This window comes from Bos taurus, chromosome 3, assembly GCF_002263795.3.
Source record: "Bos taurus isolate L1 Dominette 01449 registration number 42190680 breed Hereford chromosome 3, ARS-UCD2.0, whole genome shotgun sequence".
Taxonomy (NCBI): Eukaryota; Metazoa; Chordata; class Mammalia; order Artiodactyla; family Bovidae; genus Bos; species Bos taurus.
In genome coordinates, this window is record NC_037330.1 from 37,900,987 (window position 1) to 37,920,610 (window position 19,624).

The 19,624-nt window shown below is 36.4% G+C and overlaps 1 long non-coding RNA gene across 1 annotated transcript in view; it reads right to left on the reverse strand.

The window, feature by feature from the left end:
* Window positions 1-1,587: 1,587 nt before the first annotated feature.
* Window positions 1,588-19,624, reverse strand: part of LOC132344990 (uncharacterized) — a 46,135-nt gene continuing 28,098 nt past the window's right edge. Inside the window, exons 2-3 of the long non-coding RNA XR_009494089.1 lie at window positions 9,032-9,372; window positions 1,588-1,998 (exon numbers count right to left, since the gene is read on the reverse strand). This is a non-coding gene — a long non-coding RNA (uncharacterized lncRNA). The remainder of the gene's footprint in view (window positions 1,999-9,031; window positions 9,373-19,624) is intronic.

Sequence of the window (19,624 nt, forward strand, 5' to 3'; positions counted from 1 at the left end):
ATCCCAGGGCTGATCTCCTTCAGAATGGACTGGTTGGATCTCCTTGCAGTCCATGGGACTCTCAAGAGTCTTCTCCAACACCACAGTTCAAAAGCATCAATTCTTTGGCGCTCAGCCTTCTTCACAGTCCAACTCTCACATCCATACATGACCACAGGGAAAACCATAGCCTTGATTAGACGAACCTTTGTTGGCAAAGTAATGGCTTTGCTTTTGAATATGCTATCTAGGTTGGTCATAACTTTCCTTCCAAGGAGTAAGTGCCTTTTAATTTCATGGCTGCAGTCACCATCTGCAGTGATTTTGGAGCCCAGAAAAATAAAGTCTGTCACTGTTTCCACTGTTTCCCCATCTATTTCCCATGAAGTGATGGGACCGGATGCCATGATCTTCGTTTTCTGAATGTTGAGCTATATAGCATTTATTAAATACATTTATATCATAAAATAAAATACACAGAAGTGCATTCATTATATATGTCTAGTTTAACAAATATAAAGCAAACACCCATGTGACTATATAAACAAACCAAGTCTTCCACCCCAGAAAAATGGCCCCCCACTTCCACCACTGTTTAAAAGGCAAATTCCTCTCTCTTCCTTGAAAAATTCCCTGAAAAATAGTCAAGTATAATCCATTATTATGCCATCTTAAATAACCAATTTCTTGAAAGTGAAAGTCACTCAGTTGTGTCTGACCCTTTGTGATCCCCGTGGACTGTAGCCTGCTGGGCTCAGCCATTCCCTTCTCCAGGGGATCTTCCTAACCCAGGGATGGAACCCAGGTCTCCCACATTGTGGGCAGATTCTTTATCATCTGAGCAATCAGAGAAGCCCAAAAATACTGGAGTGGGTAGCCTATCCCTTCTCTAGCTGCTGCTGCTGCTGCTAAGTCGTGTCAGTCGTGTCCGACTCTGTGCAACCCCATAGACGGTAGCCTACCAGGCTCCCCCGTCCCTGGGATTCTCCAGGCAAGAACACTGTAGTGGGTTGCCATTTCCTTCTCCAATGCATGAAAGTGAAAAGTGAAAGTGAAGTTGCTCAGTCGTTTCAGACTCTTCAGGATCCCATGGACTGCAGCCTACCAGGCTCCTCCATCCATGGGATTTTCCAGGCAAGAGTACTGGAGTGGGGTGCCATTTTCTTCTCCACCCTTCTCCAGTGGATCTTCTCAAACCAGGAATCAAACCAGGGTACCCTGCATTGCAGGCAAATTCTTTACTAGCTGAGCTACTAGGTTTTTGCTGCATTGTATTTTTGCTACTTATCTACTTATTTTTGATACATATCTCTAAACAATATGGTCAATTTTCTGTTTCTGAAATTTATATAAATAGAATGAGATTATATCATTACTCTGAATCTAGCTTAGGTCTGGACATTTCATTCTGGTACACTCTGCTTATTTTCATTACTATAAAATATTTGATGATTATATTCCATTTATTTATTAATTTATCTATTGTTATCAGATATTTGTGTTGTTTCCAGTTTTGCTGTTATAGATGAGGCTGTCATGGATTTTTTGTCACATGACCCTGGTTTATATGAGAATGAATGGTTTCTCTAAGCACAGTGGTATGCATGTTTTCAACTTTATTAGGTAATAAAAGTTTTTCTGAAAGCATCTGTAGCAATTTACCCTTTCAAAGGAGATATATGAACGCTGTTATTTTTTCACCTGTTAGTAATTGACTGTTCCATATACATTTCTCTAAAACATGACTTAACATCACATTAGTGATTTACAATCTCACATTTTCTGTGGATCAGAAATTAAACAGCTGTTCAGCTAGGCACTTCTGGTTCTGTCCCTCATTAGGTCGCAATCAAATGCCATTCGGAACTGTAGTCTCACAAAGCTTTTCAGGCCTTAGAAGATTCACTTCACACGCGGTTTATTCAGGTGGCAGGCAAATAGCGAAAGGTCTCACTTCCACTGGGCCTCTTCACAAGGCTGCTCTGGATGTCCTGTGAATGGCATGTAGGCTGGTTTGCCCTGGAATGAGTGATCAAAGGGAGCAAGACAGAAACTTCAATGCCCTTTGTAACCTAGTATCAAAAGACTCACATTACTTCTGCCTGATCATATTGGTCACATAGGCCAGTCTTGACTCAGTTTGGAGGGCATTTGGAAAAGGTGTTAATGCCAGGGAGTAGAACTTATTGGGAACCATCTTGGAAGGTCGATTCTGCACTCCACATTCTTCTAACATTTAATATTCTCAGGCATTTAACATTTTTTGTCGCTTTTATTTGGATTTTCCTGATTACTAACAAAATTATTTTTCACATATTTATTTGTATTCTTACTTCATGTTTTGTGAAGTATATAATGCTTTGTTTCTTTTTCTTTTATGGCCTAAAATACTTTGTCATGTGACAAAAAAGACTCTAAGACTCCAGGACAGTCCCTTAAAATAGTGTGACAAGTTGAAATCACAATCTTTTGTCTCAAAGTGTGGATTGATATGCAAAGATTTCTAAACACATGGTAAAATAATATTTCTAGTAGCTTAAGGGCTGATGTAGTTGTCAGCCAAACCCAAATTTCCTTATGTTGATACTTGAATTACAGTATCATTGAATTCATATTCTCTACAGGCATTTTATGTGAAAGTTTGGGAATACAGTAAGAAAAATAGAGATCCAAAGAGTTGCAATAAATATATAGATTAAAACAAAAAACTTTTAGCATATAAACAACAAGCTGCACTGAGCTTTCCTTGAAAACAGAAACATCCTGTCTTATCTTAGTATGCAATAACTCCTTCATCCACAAAAATTACTTTGCAATGGACTTACAAATCCAATTCTCCTCACTGCCCACATCCACAACCCTTAATTTTATGCATACCTATTTCTAGAGGTAGACGTCAGTTGTTTGGGGGAGAGTGCTGGGTGATGACTGTCTTTTCATGTCTCATTTTACTGGCACTATTATGCTCAAACATTCTGATTCAGGCCAGCAACAGCAAAAGGCTTAGAGGCATGTAGAATCCACATGCATTCTTTTCAGGCAACTTATAATCAATGCCCATGAGGCAATACATGTAGTTTGAGGGAGAAAGATTAAGGCAGGAGCTGGAAGTGTACCAGGAAGGTGAATGACAGTCTTATGCAGCTTAACTTACACAGGCTTCCTCCACATGCCTAAAACTGGGCTCATATATATCACTTCTATTAGATGGTTGATTTTTGATAGGCATGCTTTAATGTCTAGTTAGGGATAATTTATGGAAGGGCAACTTAGGTTTCATTGTCTACTAGTGTCTTATCATCAGGAATTCCATCCCTATCAGTGCCAGATATGGAGACTCTTCTCAAAGTAAAATTTTACTTCCTTAAGCGGGCATTGCAATGTTGAAAAATTCTTAAGCACTACTGCTGCAACTCTCCCACTGGGGATTGGCACAATTTCCAGAATTTATATGAATCTACTATAGACATTCCAAGCAGTATTGGAACCACTGAAAATTTAGGGTCAAGTGACAGAGATGATTATTTGTGTCTGTTTGGATATATGGAGATGGGTGGAATCTGGCAGAAAAACAAGTTCACAAAAAGTGGAAGGGCCAAATTTAGTTATTCCAATAAAGAGATCATATTTGGTCCAGTGCATGTAGGTTTTCCACTGAATCCATCATCTATGGCAGCATCTAACTAAAGAGTTATGGTGGGATTAGTCCAGCATTTTTCAAGGCTTCTGTGATGAGATTAATGTCTCAAATAGCCTAAGGAATGTGGGATTTTGTTTTTTTTTCATTTACTATTTTGGTAACCAAGCTCCAGGGATTTTCATTTGATATTTCTTATCATCGTATCATTTACTCAAGGGGAAAATGTGAACTTTCTCTCAATTCCAATTATATACTTGGTAACAGGAGAAATAGCAGATAAATAATATGGGACATATAGTCAAACAGATTTAGATTAAACCTATATCAGCTGATTTTTAAAATTGATACTCTAGTGAGTCACTCAAAAAAAACTATCTTCATGAAGGAGTTGCCACTTACAGCCATTGTTGAATAACTTCTACAAGATCTAGGTACCTTTCTTTTTCCAATGCACAGTTACTCTAGTAATTGGTCACATTGGGGAGTATTAAATGAATGACTCATAATAAATATCACAGGGTATCTCCTTAAGAGCATTAAGGATCCACTTCATTCAAATGGTTCTGAGGTGTGAAATAATTTAAGTATGAGAATTGGATGACTTTCTTTTGAAGATGAAGTTAAGAGATATTTATTCATTTCCATCCCAAGAATTGTCCCAACACTAGACAATTCTGGACATTAGGCCATTGTGTCTACCATATTAGCCAATCAATTTTCCTCTCAGTTATGTGGCTTTTGTTGGCTTCTATTCCCATGAGATCCTCCCATAAAGAGAATATTTCCATGACATTGTCTCCCACCAGAAGAAACTGTTACTAAATAAGATTATTTTATTTTATTAATTAAATATGTTAAGCAGTTGTATTAGTTTTCAAAATTAGTTGTGTAGATTTTGTATTAGAAATCTAATGACCATAAGTACAGAAGCTTAAAACAGCACAATTTATTATCTTATAGTTTTGTGGTTCAGAAATCTGAGATGAATGTCACCATGCTACAAAATAAAGGTGCCAGCAGAGTCACACTTCTTTATGGGGGCTGGGGAGAAGCTGTTTCTTTGCCTTTCATACACCTACAGGTTGACCTCATTCCTTGGCTGATGACTTTCATCCTCCATCTTTGAAAGCCAGCAACTGTATCATCCTGAATTTATTTGCATAATCACATCTCGCCTTAGCTTGACATTTCAGTCTTACTTTCTCAATAAGGGCCCTTTTGTTTACATTGGTCCTACCTGGATAATCCAAGATAATCTTCCTATTTTAAAGACATGTCATTAAAATCTTATTTTTAATTTGCTACTTTAACTCTCCTTTGCCATGTATTGATAGTTTAATATATTCAAAGCTTCCAGGATTAGGATTTAGACATCCTTGTTGGGCTCTTGATAGCAGTGCTAGTCAAGCAGTTATCAAGGTTTCAATAATTTTATTATATATATTTCCAGCTTGATGAATATAATTGCAAAAAAATGCAAAGTAATTTCATGAATAACACTTGGCTTTAATGTTAAGAACATAATTCACTTCTTGCAGTTTTCAAATGGAAACATTGTTGCATGTGGTAAACCTCTTGAACATCTCATGTGATTAGATTGCTACGCATATTCAAAAGCAGAGACATTACTTTGCCAACAAAGGTCCATCTAGTCAAGGCTATGGTTTTTCCAGTGGTCATGTATGGATGTGAGAGTTGGACTGTGAAGAAGGCTGAGCACCAAAGAATTGATGCTTTTGAACTGTGGTGTTGGAGAAGACTCTTGAGAGTCCCTTGGACTGGAAGAAGATACAACCAGTCCATTCTGAAGGAGATCAGCCCTGGGATTTCTTTGGAGGGGATGATGCTAAAGTTGAAACTCCAGTACTTTGGCCACCACATGTGAAGAGTTGACTCATTGGAAAAGACTGTGATGCTGGGAGGGATTGGGGGCAGGCAGGAGGAGAAGGGGACGACAGAGGATGAGATGGCTGGATGGTGTCACTGACTCAATGGACGTGAGTCTGAGTGAACTCCAGGAGTTGGTGATGGGCAGAGAGGCCTGGCATGCTGCAATTCATGGGGTCGCAAAGAGTTGGACACGACTGAGCAACTGAACTGAACTGAATGACGTGTATTATCCTAAACACTGATATCCATTTTTGTCTCCCAAGTCAAGGGGGCATATGCCTCCTTTATCCTCTGAATTTTACCATGAAAACTTTGAGCACTGTATTCAACACATTCTTATTCTTTCTCCTCTCTACTATGGTCTTTCTCTAGCCATTATGGGACAGAGGTAAACAATCCTTTTTAGGAATATCTAAATTAAATTGGCCATCCTTATCAGATCAGATCAGATCAGATCAGTCACTCAGTCATGTCTGACACTTTACAACCCCATGAATCTCAGCACGCCAGGCCTCCCTGTCCATCACCAACTCCCAGAGTTCACCCAGACTCACGTCCATCGAGTCAGTGATGCCATCCAGCCATCTCATCCTCTGTCGTCCCCTTCTCCTCCTGCCCCCAATCCCTCCCAGCATCAGGGTTTTTCCAATGAGTCAAATCTTTGCATGTGGTGGCCAAAGTACTGGAGTTTCAGCTTTAGCATCATTCTTTCCAAAGAAATCCCAGGGCTGATCTCCTTCAGAATGGACTGGTTGGATCTCCTTGCAGTCCAAGGGACTCTCAAGAGTCTTCTCCAACACCGCAGTTCAAAAGCATCAATTCTTCGGCGCTCAGCCTGCTTCACAGTCCAACTCTCACATCCATGCATGACCACAGGAAAAACCATAGCCTTGACTAGACGGACCTTTGTTGGCAAAGTAATGTCTCTGCTTTTGAATATGCTATCTAGGTTGGTCATAACTTTCCTTCCAAGGAGTAAGCGTCTTTTAATTTCATGGCTGCAGTCACCATCTGTAGTGATTTTGGAGCCCAGAAAAATAAAGTCTGCCACTGTTTCCCCATCTGTTTCCCCTGAAGTGGTGGGACTGGATGCCATGATCTGCGTTTTCTCAATGTTGAGCTTTAAGCCAACTTTTTCACTGTCCCCTTTCACTTTCATCAAGAGGCTTTTGAGTTCCTCTTCACTTTCTGCCATAAGGGTGGTGTCATCTGCATATCTGAGGTTATTGATATTTCTCTGGGCAATCTTGATTCCAGCTTGTGTTTCTTCCAATCCAGCATTTCTCATGATGTACTCTGCATACAAGTTAAATAAACAAGGTGACAATATACAGCCTTGACGAACTCCTTTTCCTATTTGGAACCAGTCTCTTGTTCCATGTCCAGTTCTAACTGTTGCTTCCTGACCTGCATACAAGTTTCTGAAGAGGCAGGTCAGGTGGTCTGGTATTCCCATCTCCTTCAGAATTTCCCACAGTTTATTGTGATCCACACAGTCAAAGGCTTTGGCATAGTCAATAAAGCAGAAATAGATGCTTTTCTGGAACTCTCTTGCTTTTTCTATGATCCATTGGATGTTGGCAATTTGATCTCTGGTTCCTCTGCCATCCTTGTACTATATAGTTAATCCACTGAATCCTATTTTATCCCCCATGTTTCTCCTATTAATTAGTTATTTGATCTCAGAAGTGATGTATTATTCACCTTTCTAGTCGCCTGGACTAAAATTGCAGGCTAAAAATAACAGACTTAATTTCTGCAGAAGAATAAGTCAGTTACAGAATTTTTTAATAGTCAACACAGAAGTGGTATAGTAAATTGATATGACACAAAATCATTGATTATTTTAAAAATAGAAGTTTATATTGTTTTTAAAGTGTTCTTTGAAATTTCATAAACTATTTTTAAATAATTGAGAAGAAGGAAGATAACTTCCAGGATGGGATAATGCTCTCTAATTTGTATATAACTTTCTGAAAGGAATTCTTTGTGACACCTTCTGTTTCTACCTGACATATGTTAATTTTAGTTGATGATGGGGTTAAAGATTTTAAGCCTTCTTTGAGTAAAATATCATTATTCTGAAATTTGTGTAACCAGGGTTTCATATCAATAAGAGTTATATTCATTAGAGGGAGGGAAATCTCAAAATTAGAATGTTATTACTGACCAAATTTATACTGCTATTTCTAAGTAATTAAAATTGATCATGTTCCAGATCAAATGAACATTTTGCAAATTATTTCATAATGGTGCCGGAATGCAGATATAGCCCGTTTAATTGTTCACAGAAAACCACTGATGTCTTCTATCAATTTGTTGTTTGCATTAGCTTTGAATTTCAGATATTTCAAATCCTTTACTTATGTAACTTGCCAATAATTATTTGGTCATACAAATGACACTTTAAGAATTGGTCTTTCTAGGAAAAATATAAGTGATGGCCACTTTATGGAAGATTTCAGTAAATACCTCCAAGACCTTCATTGAAATGCCATTTGGACTATATATAATATATATTATTATATATATTATTGGAACAAAATAAATATTTATTTAATTAAAATGAACTAGTTTCCTCTCTAGAATGTAAAAAACTAGAAGGAACTCCCACTCTTACATAAAGAGCTGGACTAACATCAAATTCACAGCTTTTTGAATCTAATCAAAAAGCTATGGTTACAGAATAAACTGATCCAAAATTTAAGGAGATACACTGCTTACAGGAAGAGAAGAAATGCTGAAACTCATCCAACTGAGGTAGAGGCAACCCCAGTAAACAGCTGTTGAAACTCTGAAGCCCTTGGGAGCTGCAGAAATTGGGAACAGTTTGTAAAATCTTGTCAGTTGTTTCTCCACAAACCTGCTAGAAACACACTGAAAAGATGAGAAAGAGTCTGGAGCTGTGCAATTGTGCTACAGACCTGTTATAGAAGGGGCAAGCAGCCATATGGTAGGGACAAATAATTCTGACCAGATCCTTTCCTTTAACTCCACCATAAAACACTGTTTTGCAAAGAAAGAGTAATGCTTTTGACTTTAGTTGGTAAACATCTATTTCAAATAAGGGAAAGCAATGAGGAATGAGAGGTAAAGGAACCTCCTGGGGAAGGGAGTAGAATTAAGCACTGATCCCAAAATTTCAGGCAGGGAAGGAAAAGAACTAAGAATGCTCTATCCCCTGGAGTCACACACATGGCACATTCCTGAGACTGAGTCTTAAACTCAAGAACAGAGACTATTTCCATCCACATCATCATCAACCTAGATGGTGTGAATTACAATGACAGAAGCATACTGCTAGGAGGACAGAAGAAGAATAGCATACAAAAGTACTGTCTCTGAGTTACAGAAGAATGGGAAACCTAAAATTCAGAATCAAGTGAATTTTGCTGTAATAAAGCACCAGCCACCCTAGTACACCTGCAAATGTACACCTACATTTGTAACCAAGGCCCCTCCATTTGAAGATCTTATCAGGAAAACATGAAGACATTTCTTTCACTCTGAGTTGATACTTACCCACTAGTGGCTCATCCTCTCCTCTTTCCCCTGATGCTTGGGTACATAAAACTGCAGACTTCACATTTTTTTAGGAAGGCTTCCTCAATGGGGAGAAGAATCTTGTTTCTGGGCTGATCCACTCAGACCTCAACTGGCATATTATTCCATTGGCGGAAAGGAACAATGTATACTATCAGAGTAAGTGATCAGAGGGCTTGGTATTTTCCATTTTGACTTCTTATTTTCGTCAGCTACTCCAACTTTCAAAATGTCAGCTCACTCCAAGATCAGCAGAGCTCCAGACAAATGCCAGACATGAAAACACAGATTCAGTAGCTCAAAGAACACCAAGAAGAAAACTGCAAAGAAACAAAGAGACAATATGCTCAGACCCAGGCACATTGTATTGAAACTTTTGACCATTAAAAAAAAAAAAGGAGGGGGGGATGTGAAGGCAAAAAATTATTGCAGACATCTTGGGAATCACAGAAGCCAAAAATAAAGGGATGACATCTTAAAAGTGCTCAAACAGAAAAAAAAAAAACAAAAAAAACAAAAACACTGTTTACAATAATGTAACTAGTGACTATTTCAAATATAAAAGTAACATAAATCCTCAAACAAAACCCTAGAACATCCATGCCAGCAGACCTATTATAAAATAAATGGTAACAAAAACTCTTATCATAGAACACAGTACCAGACTGAAAGATGGGTCTATAAAAATGGGTGAATGGTGTTGCAACAAAACAGAATGAGATAAAATTAAATTTAATTTTCCTGTTTTGTTAGAAAATTGTCCAAAGAAATACAGTAGCAATTTATTTTATATATATATATATATGCTTATAGCATACATAGAGAGTATGAAAACAATAGCATAAAGCATGGAGGGAGAAATTACAAATATGATACTTGAAGCCATTACTCTCTATATACACCATGATAGTATTATTTGAATTTGAACTGTTATAACTTAAATATATATATTTTTTTTAATTTTGACAAAATTTTTTTCAATATATAATTGAAAGATATATGTACAATATTATATTAGTTTCAGGTATTCTACATAGTGATTTGACATTTGCATACACTATGAAATGATCACCACAGTAAACCGACTATTGATCTATCCCCATAGAAAGTTATTAAAATATCATTGACAATATACCTTAGGCTGTATATCACAACCCTAAGCCTTACTTATTTTATAACCAGAGGTATGTACTGCTTAATCCCCTTATCTATTTCACACCCTTATCTGTCTCCTCTCTGGTAATCATCTACTTATTCTCTGTATTTATGAGTCTGGTTCCATTGTTTTCATAATGTTTGTTTTGTTTTTTACATTTCACATAAAAGTGAGGTCATATGGTAGATGTCTTTCTCTGACTTATTTTAATTAGCATAATAATCTTTAGATTCATCTATGCTATCACAAATGGCAAGATTTCATTTTTATGTCAAGGTTATTTTCCATTATGAGAGTGTGTGTGTACACACACACCACACCTAGCCCCCATTCAACTATCAATATGATAAGTTCCATATCTTGCTTCTGCATTTTGACTACAGAAAATGATTCAGTAATAAACACTGACATGCACATTTTTTTTAATTAATATTTTAATTTTCTTCAGGTAAATATCCAGAAGTGAAATCACCGACTCATAAAGCAGTTCTAATTTAAAATTTTAAAGGAATGTTCATACTGCTTTCCATTGTGACTGCACTAATTTACAATTCCAGCGACAAGGCACAAAAATTCCCTTTTAATCCACATCATTGTCAACACTTGTTATTTGTTGTCTTTTGGTGACAGCCATCCTTCTGGTATTCCACTGCGGTTTATTTTTCATTTTAGTGATGATTAGTGGATATTGAGCATCTTTTCATGTGCCTGTTGGCCATCTATAGGCCTTCTTTGGAAGAACATCTATTAAGGTCCTCTGTCCGTTTTTAATTAGGTTATTTGTTTTCTGATGTTGAGTTGTATGAGTACTTCATATATTTAGGTTATCACTCTCTTATCTAATATATCATTTGCAAATGTTTTCTCTCATTTTAGGTTGCTTTTGCATTTTGTTGGTAGTTTCCTTCCCCATGCCAAAACAAAGATAATAATAATTTTTTTAATTGGAGCATAGTTGATTAATACTATTGTGCTTGTTATAGTTGTATAGCAAAGCGATTCAGTTATACATATACATGTATGTATTCTTATTTCAAATTATTTTTATATTTAGATTACTACAGAATTTTGAGCAGAGTTCCCTGTGATATATAGTAGGTCCTTGTTGGTAATCTATTTTAAATATAGAAGTGTATACCTGTCAATTCCAAACTCCCAATCTATCCTTCCCCTTGACCCTTCCTTCCTGGTAACCATAAGTTCATTGTCTAAGTCTATGAGTCTATTTCTGTTTTGTAAACAAGTTCATTTGTACCATTTTCTTAGATTCTGAATTTAAGCAATATGATATTCATCTTTCTCTGTCTGACTTACTTCACTTGGTATGATAACCTCTAGATCTATCAATGTTGCTACAGATGGCATTATTTATTTCATTTTAATGACTGAATAACATTCTACTGTATTTATATATCACATATTTATCCATTCATCTGTCAATGGACATTTAGGTTTCCATGTCTTAACTACTGTAAACAGCGCTGCAATGAATACTGGGGTGCACGTATCCTTTTGAACCATGTTTTTCTCCAGATCTATGGCCAGGAGTGGGATTTCTGGATCCTATGGTAGCTCTTTTTTAGTTTTTTTAAGGAATTTCTATACTGTTCTCCATAGTGGCTACACCAATTTACATTCCTACCAGCAGTGTAGGAGGGTTCCCTTTTCTCAACACCCTTTGCAGCATTTATTATTTATAGATTTTTGATGATGGCCATTCTGACTGGTGTGAGGTGATACCTCCTGATTGTAGTTTTGATTTACATTTATTTATAAATTAGCAATGTTGAGCATCTTTTCATGTGCCTATTGGCCATCTGGATGGCCTCTTTGGAGAAACGTCTATGTAGGTCTTCTGCCCATTTTTTGATTGGGCTGTTTATTTTTTTGATATTGAGCTGCATGTGCTGTTTGTAAATTTTGAAGATTAATCTCTTATTGGATGTACTGTTTGCAAATATTTTCTCCCATTTTGTGGGTTGTCTTTTCTATTTGTCTATGATTTCCTTTGCTATGCAAAGGTTTTGAGTTTAATTGGGTCCCATTTGTTTATTTTTGTTTGTATTTCCATTACCCTAGGAGATGGCTTGGAAAAGACCCTGCTGTGATGTATCAAAGTGTGTTCTGCCTATTTTTCCTGTAAGAGTTTTATAGCATCTGGTCTTACGTTTAATTATTTAATATATTTTCAGTTTATTGTTGTACATGGTGTTAAAGAATGTTCTAATTTCAATATTTTACCATGCAGCCATCCAGTTTTCCCATCACTATTTATTGAAGAGACTGGCTTTCCTTCAATGTATAGTCTTGCCTCCTTTGTCATAGATCAATTGATCATAGATGTCCTGTTATACGGTGTGAGGTGGTCAATATTTCTGTTTTTGTGATTCATCAGTGAAAACCTGAAAGTATTTCACCTAAGATTAGGAAGAGGACAAAAATGTCCATTTTGTCAGTTTTATTCCACATAATTTTGGAAGTCCTAGCCATAGCAATCAGGGAAGAAAATGAAATAAATGGAATGTAAATCAGAAAAGAGAAAGTAAGACTGTCACTGTTTCCAGATAACGTGATACCATACACAGAAAATCCTAAAGATGCTACCAGAAGAGTACTAGAGCTCATCAAAGAATCTGCTAAAGTTGTAGGATACACAACTAATACAGAGAAATGTGTTGCACCTCTATACACTAACAACAAAATGTAAAATTAAAGAAACAATCCCATTCACCACTGCTTCAAAAGGATACCTAGGAATAAACTTTCCTAAAGATACAAAAGATTTGTACTATAAAAATTTTTATTTTGATATACTCCCATTTATTTTTCCTTTGTTCCCCTGCCTGAGGAGACAGATCCCAAAATATCCCACATATTGTTATAAACAACATCAAAGAGCATACAGCTCCTATGTTTTCTTATATGAGTTTTATGGTTTTAGGTCTTACATATAAGACTAACTCATTGGCTGGGGACATTTGCAAAAACTAATGCCTGTGGCTGGTGATTTTTATTTTGGCTTGTCAAAAATAAATTCTATTATTTCACTAACACTTTGTGGGTTATTAGATTCAATAGTTACAACTGACACCTGTAAAGTCATCTAATTTTCATGAAACATTGCATTCAATCTACTTTTTGTTAGAAGCAAAGGAACATTCTCCAACACCATGAGTTTAATTTTCAATTTATGTATCAGAATCAACTACTAAATGATTGTGAATATTAGACCAATATTTTTTTTCCTGTGGTGTAGGTTATAACTTCTCCTCTTTCATTTCTAATTTTATTTACTCAGTCCTCCTCTTTTTGTCTTGATGAATATAGCTAAACTTTTTATCAACTTTGTTTATCATCTCAGAAACATTTTAGTTTCATTGATTTGCTTTTTAAAGTATGTTTCATTTATTTCAACTCTAATCTTTATTATTTCTTTTCTTCTAATTTTCGTTTTCCTTTTCTTATTTTTACCTTAGGTGTAAGATATGACATATCTTCACTCATTAAGGGCATGATCATTTGACATTTTGAGGCCAGATGCCACATTTTTTTTTTTCCAATGGTATACAATTCTCTATTACAAATATTGTGTCCTCTTTCCAGAAGTCTGGGGAATCTATGTTCTGAAACTTGTTTTGGAGCTCAGCATAAGTCCACTTAGCATCTTTTCCCATGACAGATACTACAATACTCTAGTGAACAGTGATACGCTTGGCCCACTCAAATCTAGTTGCCTTCTGCATCATATGTCAAATGCATCAGTCATATTATCATATGTGAAGTACACAATTAAAAGTTCTGCTAACACTGTTCTTTCTAGTGGTGGACACTGCAATATGCAATAATATACCCTTTGCTTTGGGGTAGATAACCAAGAATGTTCCAGAATTAGGGAAAATTCTGTTAGGGAATTTTCCCTGAATCATCATGGGCTTTACAAAACTTTTAGATAGCATATGTCTTAACCAAAATCTCCAGTGCTGAGCTATTTCAAATCCTAAAAGATGATGTTATTAATGTGCTGCATTCAATATGCCAGCAAATTGGAAATCTCAGCAGTGGTCACAGGACTGGAAAAGATCAGATTTCATTGCAATCCCAAAGAAGGGCAATGCCAAAGAAAGTTCAAACTAGCACACAACTTCAATCATTTCACATGTTAACAAGGCAATCTCAAAATTTTTCAAGCTAGGCTTCAACAATACATGAACCAAGAATTCCAGTTGTACAAGGTAGATAATATAGAGGAACCAGAGATTAAATTGCCAATATTCACTGGATCATATAAAAAGCAAGAGAGTTCCAGAAAAACATCCATGTCAGCTACATTGACTACGATAAAGCCTTTGTCTGTGTAGATCACAACAAACTGGAAAACTCTTAAAGAGATGAGAATACTAGACCACCTTGCCTCCCTCCTGAGAAACCTGTATGCAGGTCAAGAAGAAACAGTTAGAACCAGACATGGGACAATGGACAAGTTCAAAATTGGGAAAGGAGTATGTCAAGGCTGTATATTTTCACCCTGCTGATTTAACTTATATGCAGAGTACATCATGTGAAATGCTGGGCTGGATGAAGCTCAGCCTGGAATCAAAATTGCTGGGAGAAATATGAATAACCTCAGACATGCAGATAACACCACACTTATGGAAGAAAGTGAAGAAGAACCTAAAGATATAATCTTTTTTTTAAATTTATTTATTTATTTTAATTGGAGGCTAATTACTTTACAATATTGTGGCGGTTTTTGCTGTACTTTGACATGAATCAGCCATGGGTGTACATGTATCCCCCTGTCCCAAACCCCATCCCATCTTCCTCCACAGCAATCCCTCTGGGTTGTTCAAGCGCACCAGCTTTGAGTGTACTGTGTCATGCATTGAACTTGAACTGGTCATCTAGTTTACATATGGTAATATACATGTTTCAATGCTATTCTCGCAAATCATCCCACCCTTTCCTTATCCCATGGAGTCCAAAAGTCTGATCTTTATATCTGTGTCTCTTTTGCTGTCTTGCATATAGGGTCATCATTACCATATTTCTAAATTCCATATATAAGTTTAATATACTGTATTGGTCTTTTTCTTTTTGACTTATTTCACTCTGTATAATAGGCCACAGTTTCATCTACCTCATTAGAACTGACTCAAATACATTCTTTTTAGTAAATGAAGAATAGTCCATTGTGTATATGTGCCACAACTTTCTTATCCATTCGTCTGCTGATGGACATCTAGCTTGCTTCCATGTCCTAGCTATTGTAAACAGTGCTGCAATGAATATTGGGTTACACATGTCACTTTCAATTCTGGTTTCCTCAGTATGTATACCCAGTAGTGGGAATGCTAGGTCATATGATAGTTCTATTTCCAGTTTTTTAAGAAATGTCCATGCTGTTCTCCATATTGGCTGTACTAGTTTGCATTCTCACCAACAGTGTAAGAAGGTTGCCTTTTCTCCATGTTCTCTCCAGCATTTATTGTTTGCAGACATTTTGATAGCAGCCATTCTGACTGGTGAGAGATGGTACCTCATTGTGGTTCTGATTTGATTTCTCTGATAATGAGTGATGTTGAGCATTTTTACGTGTTTGTTGCAGAGTGCGTCATGAGAAACGCTGGACTGGAAGAAACACAGGCTGGAATCAAGATTGCTGGGAGAAATATCAATAACCTCAGATACGCAGATGACACCACTCTTATGGCAGAAAGTGAAGAGGAACTAAAAAGCCTCTTGATGAAAGTGAAAGTGGAGAGTGAAAAAGTTGGCTTAAAGCTCAACATTCAGAAAACAAAGATCATGGCATCTGGTCCCATCACTTCATGGGAAATAGATGGGGAAACAGTGGAAACAGTGTCAGATTTTTTTGGGGGGGTGCTCCAAAATCACTGCAGATGGTGACTGCAGCCATGAAATTAAAATACGCTTACTCCTTGGACCAACCTAGATAGCATATTCAAAAGCAGAGACATTACTTTGCCAACAAAGGTTCATCTAGTCAAGGCTATGATTTTTCCAGTAGTCATGTATGGATGTGAGAGTTGGACTGTGAAGAAGGCTGAGCGCCGAAGAATTGATGCTTTTGAACTGTGGTGTTGGAGAAGACTCTTGAGAGTCCCTTGGACTGCAAGGAGATCCAACCAGTCCATTCTGAAGGAGATCAGCCCTGGGATTTCTTTGGAAGGAATGATGCTAAAGCTCAAACTCCATTACTTTGGCCACCACATGCGAAGAGTTGACTCATTGGAAAAGACCCTGATGCTGGGAGGGATTGGGGGCAGGAGGAGAAGGGGACGACAGAGGATGAGGTGGCTGGATGGCATCACTGACTCGATGGATATGAGTCTCATTGAACTCCGGGAGTTGTTGATGGACAGGGAGGCCTGGCGTGCTGTGATTCATGGGGTCGCAAAGAGTCGGACACGACTGAGAGACTGATCTCATCTGATCTGAGCCATCTGTATGTCTTGTTTGGAGAAATGTCTGTTTAGTTCTTTGGCCCATTTTTTGATTGGGTTGTTTATTTTTCTGATATTGAGCTGCATGAGCTTTTTTTTTTGTTTGTTTTGTTTTTTGAGATGAATTCTTTGTCAGTTGCTTCATTTGCTATTATCTTCTCCCATTCTGAAGGCTCTCTTTTCACCTTACTTATAGTTTCCTTCATTGTGCAAAAGATTTTAAGTTTAATTAAGTCCTATTTGTTTATTTTTGCTTTTATTTCCATTACTCTGGGAGGTAGGTCATAGAGATCTTGCTGTGATTTATGTCAGAGAGTGTTCTTTCTATGTTTTCCTCTAGGAATTCTATAGTTTCTGGTCTTGCATTTTAATCCATTTTGAGTGTATTTTTGTGTATGGTGTTAGAAAGTGTTCTAGGTTCATTCTTTTACAGGTGATTGACCAGTTTTCCGAGCACCACTTGTTAAGAGATTTCCATTTCTTCATTGTGTATTTGCCTCCTTTATCAAAGATAAGGTATCCATAGGTGCATGGATTCATCTCTGAGCTTTTATTTTGTTCCATTGATCCATATTTCTGTCTTTGTGCCAGTACAATACTGTCTTGATGACTGTAGCTTTGTAGTACAGTCTGTAGTCAGGCAGGTTGATTCCTCCAGTTCCATTTTTCTTTCTCAAGATTGCTTTGGCTCTTTGAGGTTTCTGTGTTTCCATACAAATTGTGAAATTATTTGTTTTAGTTATGTGAAAATTACCATTGGTAGCTTGATATGGATTGTATTGAATCTGTAGATTGTTTTGGGTAGTACACATATTTTCACTATGTTGATTCTTCCTATCCATGAGAATGGTATATTTCTCCATCTATTTATGCCGTCTTTGACTTCTTTAATCAGTGTTTTACAGTGTTCTATATATAAATCTTTGTTTCTTTATGTAAATTTATTCCTAAGAATTTTGTTCTTTTCTTTGCAATAGTGAATGGGATTGTTTTCTTAATTTCTTTTTCTGTATTGTCATTGTTAGTGTGTAGGACTGCAATGGATTTATGTGTATTAATTTTATGTCCTGCAACTTTACTATATTCACTGATTTGTTCTAGTAATTTTTGGTTGTGTCCTAAGGGTTTCCTATGTACAGGATCATGTCATCTGCACACAGTGAGAGTTTTATTTCTTTTTTTCCAATCTGGATCTTTTTCTTTCTTTTTCTTCTCTGCTGTGGCTAAATCTTCTAAAACTATGTTGAATAGTAGTGGTGAGAGTGGGCACCCTTGTCTTGTTCCTGACCTTAGAGGAAATGCTTTCAATTTTTCACCATTGAGGATAATGTTTGCTGTGGGTTTATTATATATGTTTCTTATTATGTTGAGATTACTTCTATGCCTGTTTCTGGAGAGTTTTTATCATAAATGGTTGCTGAATTTTGTCAAAGGCTTTCTCTGCATCTACTGAGATAATCATATGGTTTTTATCTTTCAAATTGTTAATGTGGTGTATCACATTGTTTGATTTGTGAATATTGAAGAATCCTTGCATCCCTGAAATAAAACCCACTTGGTCATGATGTATGACCTTTCTAATATGTTGTTGGATTCTGTTTGCTAGAATTTTGTTGGGGATTTTTGCAACTATGTCCATCAGTGATATTGGCCTGCAGTTTTCTTTCTTTTTCTTTTTTTTTTGGTGGCATGTTTGTCTGGTTTTGGTATTAGGGTGATGGCGGCCTCACAGAATGAGATGGGAGTTTATCTTACTTTGCAATTTTCTGGAAGAGTTTGAGTAGGATAGGTGTTAGCTCTTCTCTAAATTTTTGGTAGAATTCACCTATGAAGCCATCTGGTCCTGGGCTTTTGTTTATTGGAAGATTTTTTATTACAGTTTTGATTTCCATGCTTATGATGGTTTTCTTAAGATTTTCTATTTTTTCCTGGTTCAGTTTTGGAAGATTATACTTTTCTAAGAATTCGTTCATTTCTTCCAAGTTGTGTTTTATTGGCACATAATTGCTGATAGCAGTCTCTTATGATCCTTTGTATTTCTGTGTTGACTGTTGTGATTTCTCCATTTTAATTTCCAATTTTATTGATTTGATTCTTCTTTTTTTCTTGATGAGTCTGGCTAGTTGTTTGTCTATTTTATTTATCTTCTCAAAGAACCAGCTTTTAGTTTTGTTGATATTTTTTGCTATACTCTCCTTTGTTACTTTTTCACTTATTTCTGCTCTGATTTATATGATTTATTTCCTTCTACTAACTTTAGAGTTCTGCATTTTTTCTTTTTCTCTCGTTATTTTAAGTGGAAAGTTTGGTTATTTATTTGATGTTTCTCTTGTTTCTTGAGGCAAGCTTGTATTGCTATGAACCTTCCTCTTAGCTCTGCTTTTACTGAATCCCATAGGCTTTGGGTTGTCACATTTTTATTTTCATTTGTTTCTATGCATATTTTGATTTCCTTTTTAATTTCTTCCATGCTCCATTGGTTATTCAGAAGCGTGTTGTTTAGCATCCATATGTTTTTATTTTTAATAGGTTTTTTTCCCCCTGTAGTTGAAACATAAACTTACTGAATTGTGATCAGAAAAGATTTTTGAATGATTTCAATTTTTTTTTTTTAATTTACCAAGGCTAGATTTATGGGCCAGAATGTGATCTATCCTGGAGAATGTTACGTGTGTACTTGAGAAAAAGGTGAAATCCATTGTTTTGGGGTGAAATGTTCTATGGATATCAATTAGGACTAACAGGTCCATTGTATCATTTAAAGTTGTGTTTCCTTGCTAATTTTATGTTTGGTTGATCTATTGATGTGTGGGATATTATAGCCTCCATCTAATATTGTGTTATTGTTAATTTCGCCTTTCATGCTCATTAGCATTTGCCTTACATATTGAGATGCTCCTATGTTGAGTGCATATAGATTTATAATTTTTATATCTTCTTCTCCGATTCATC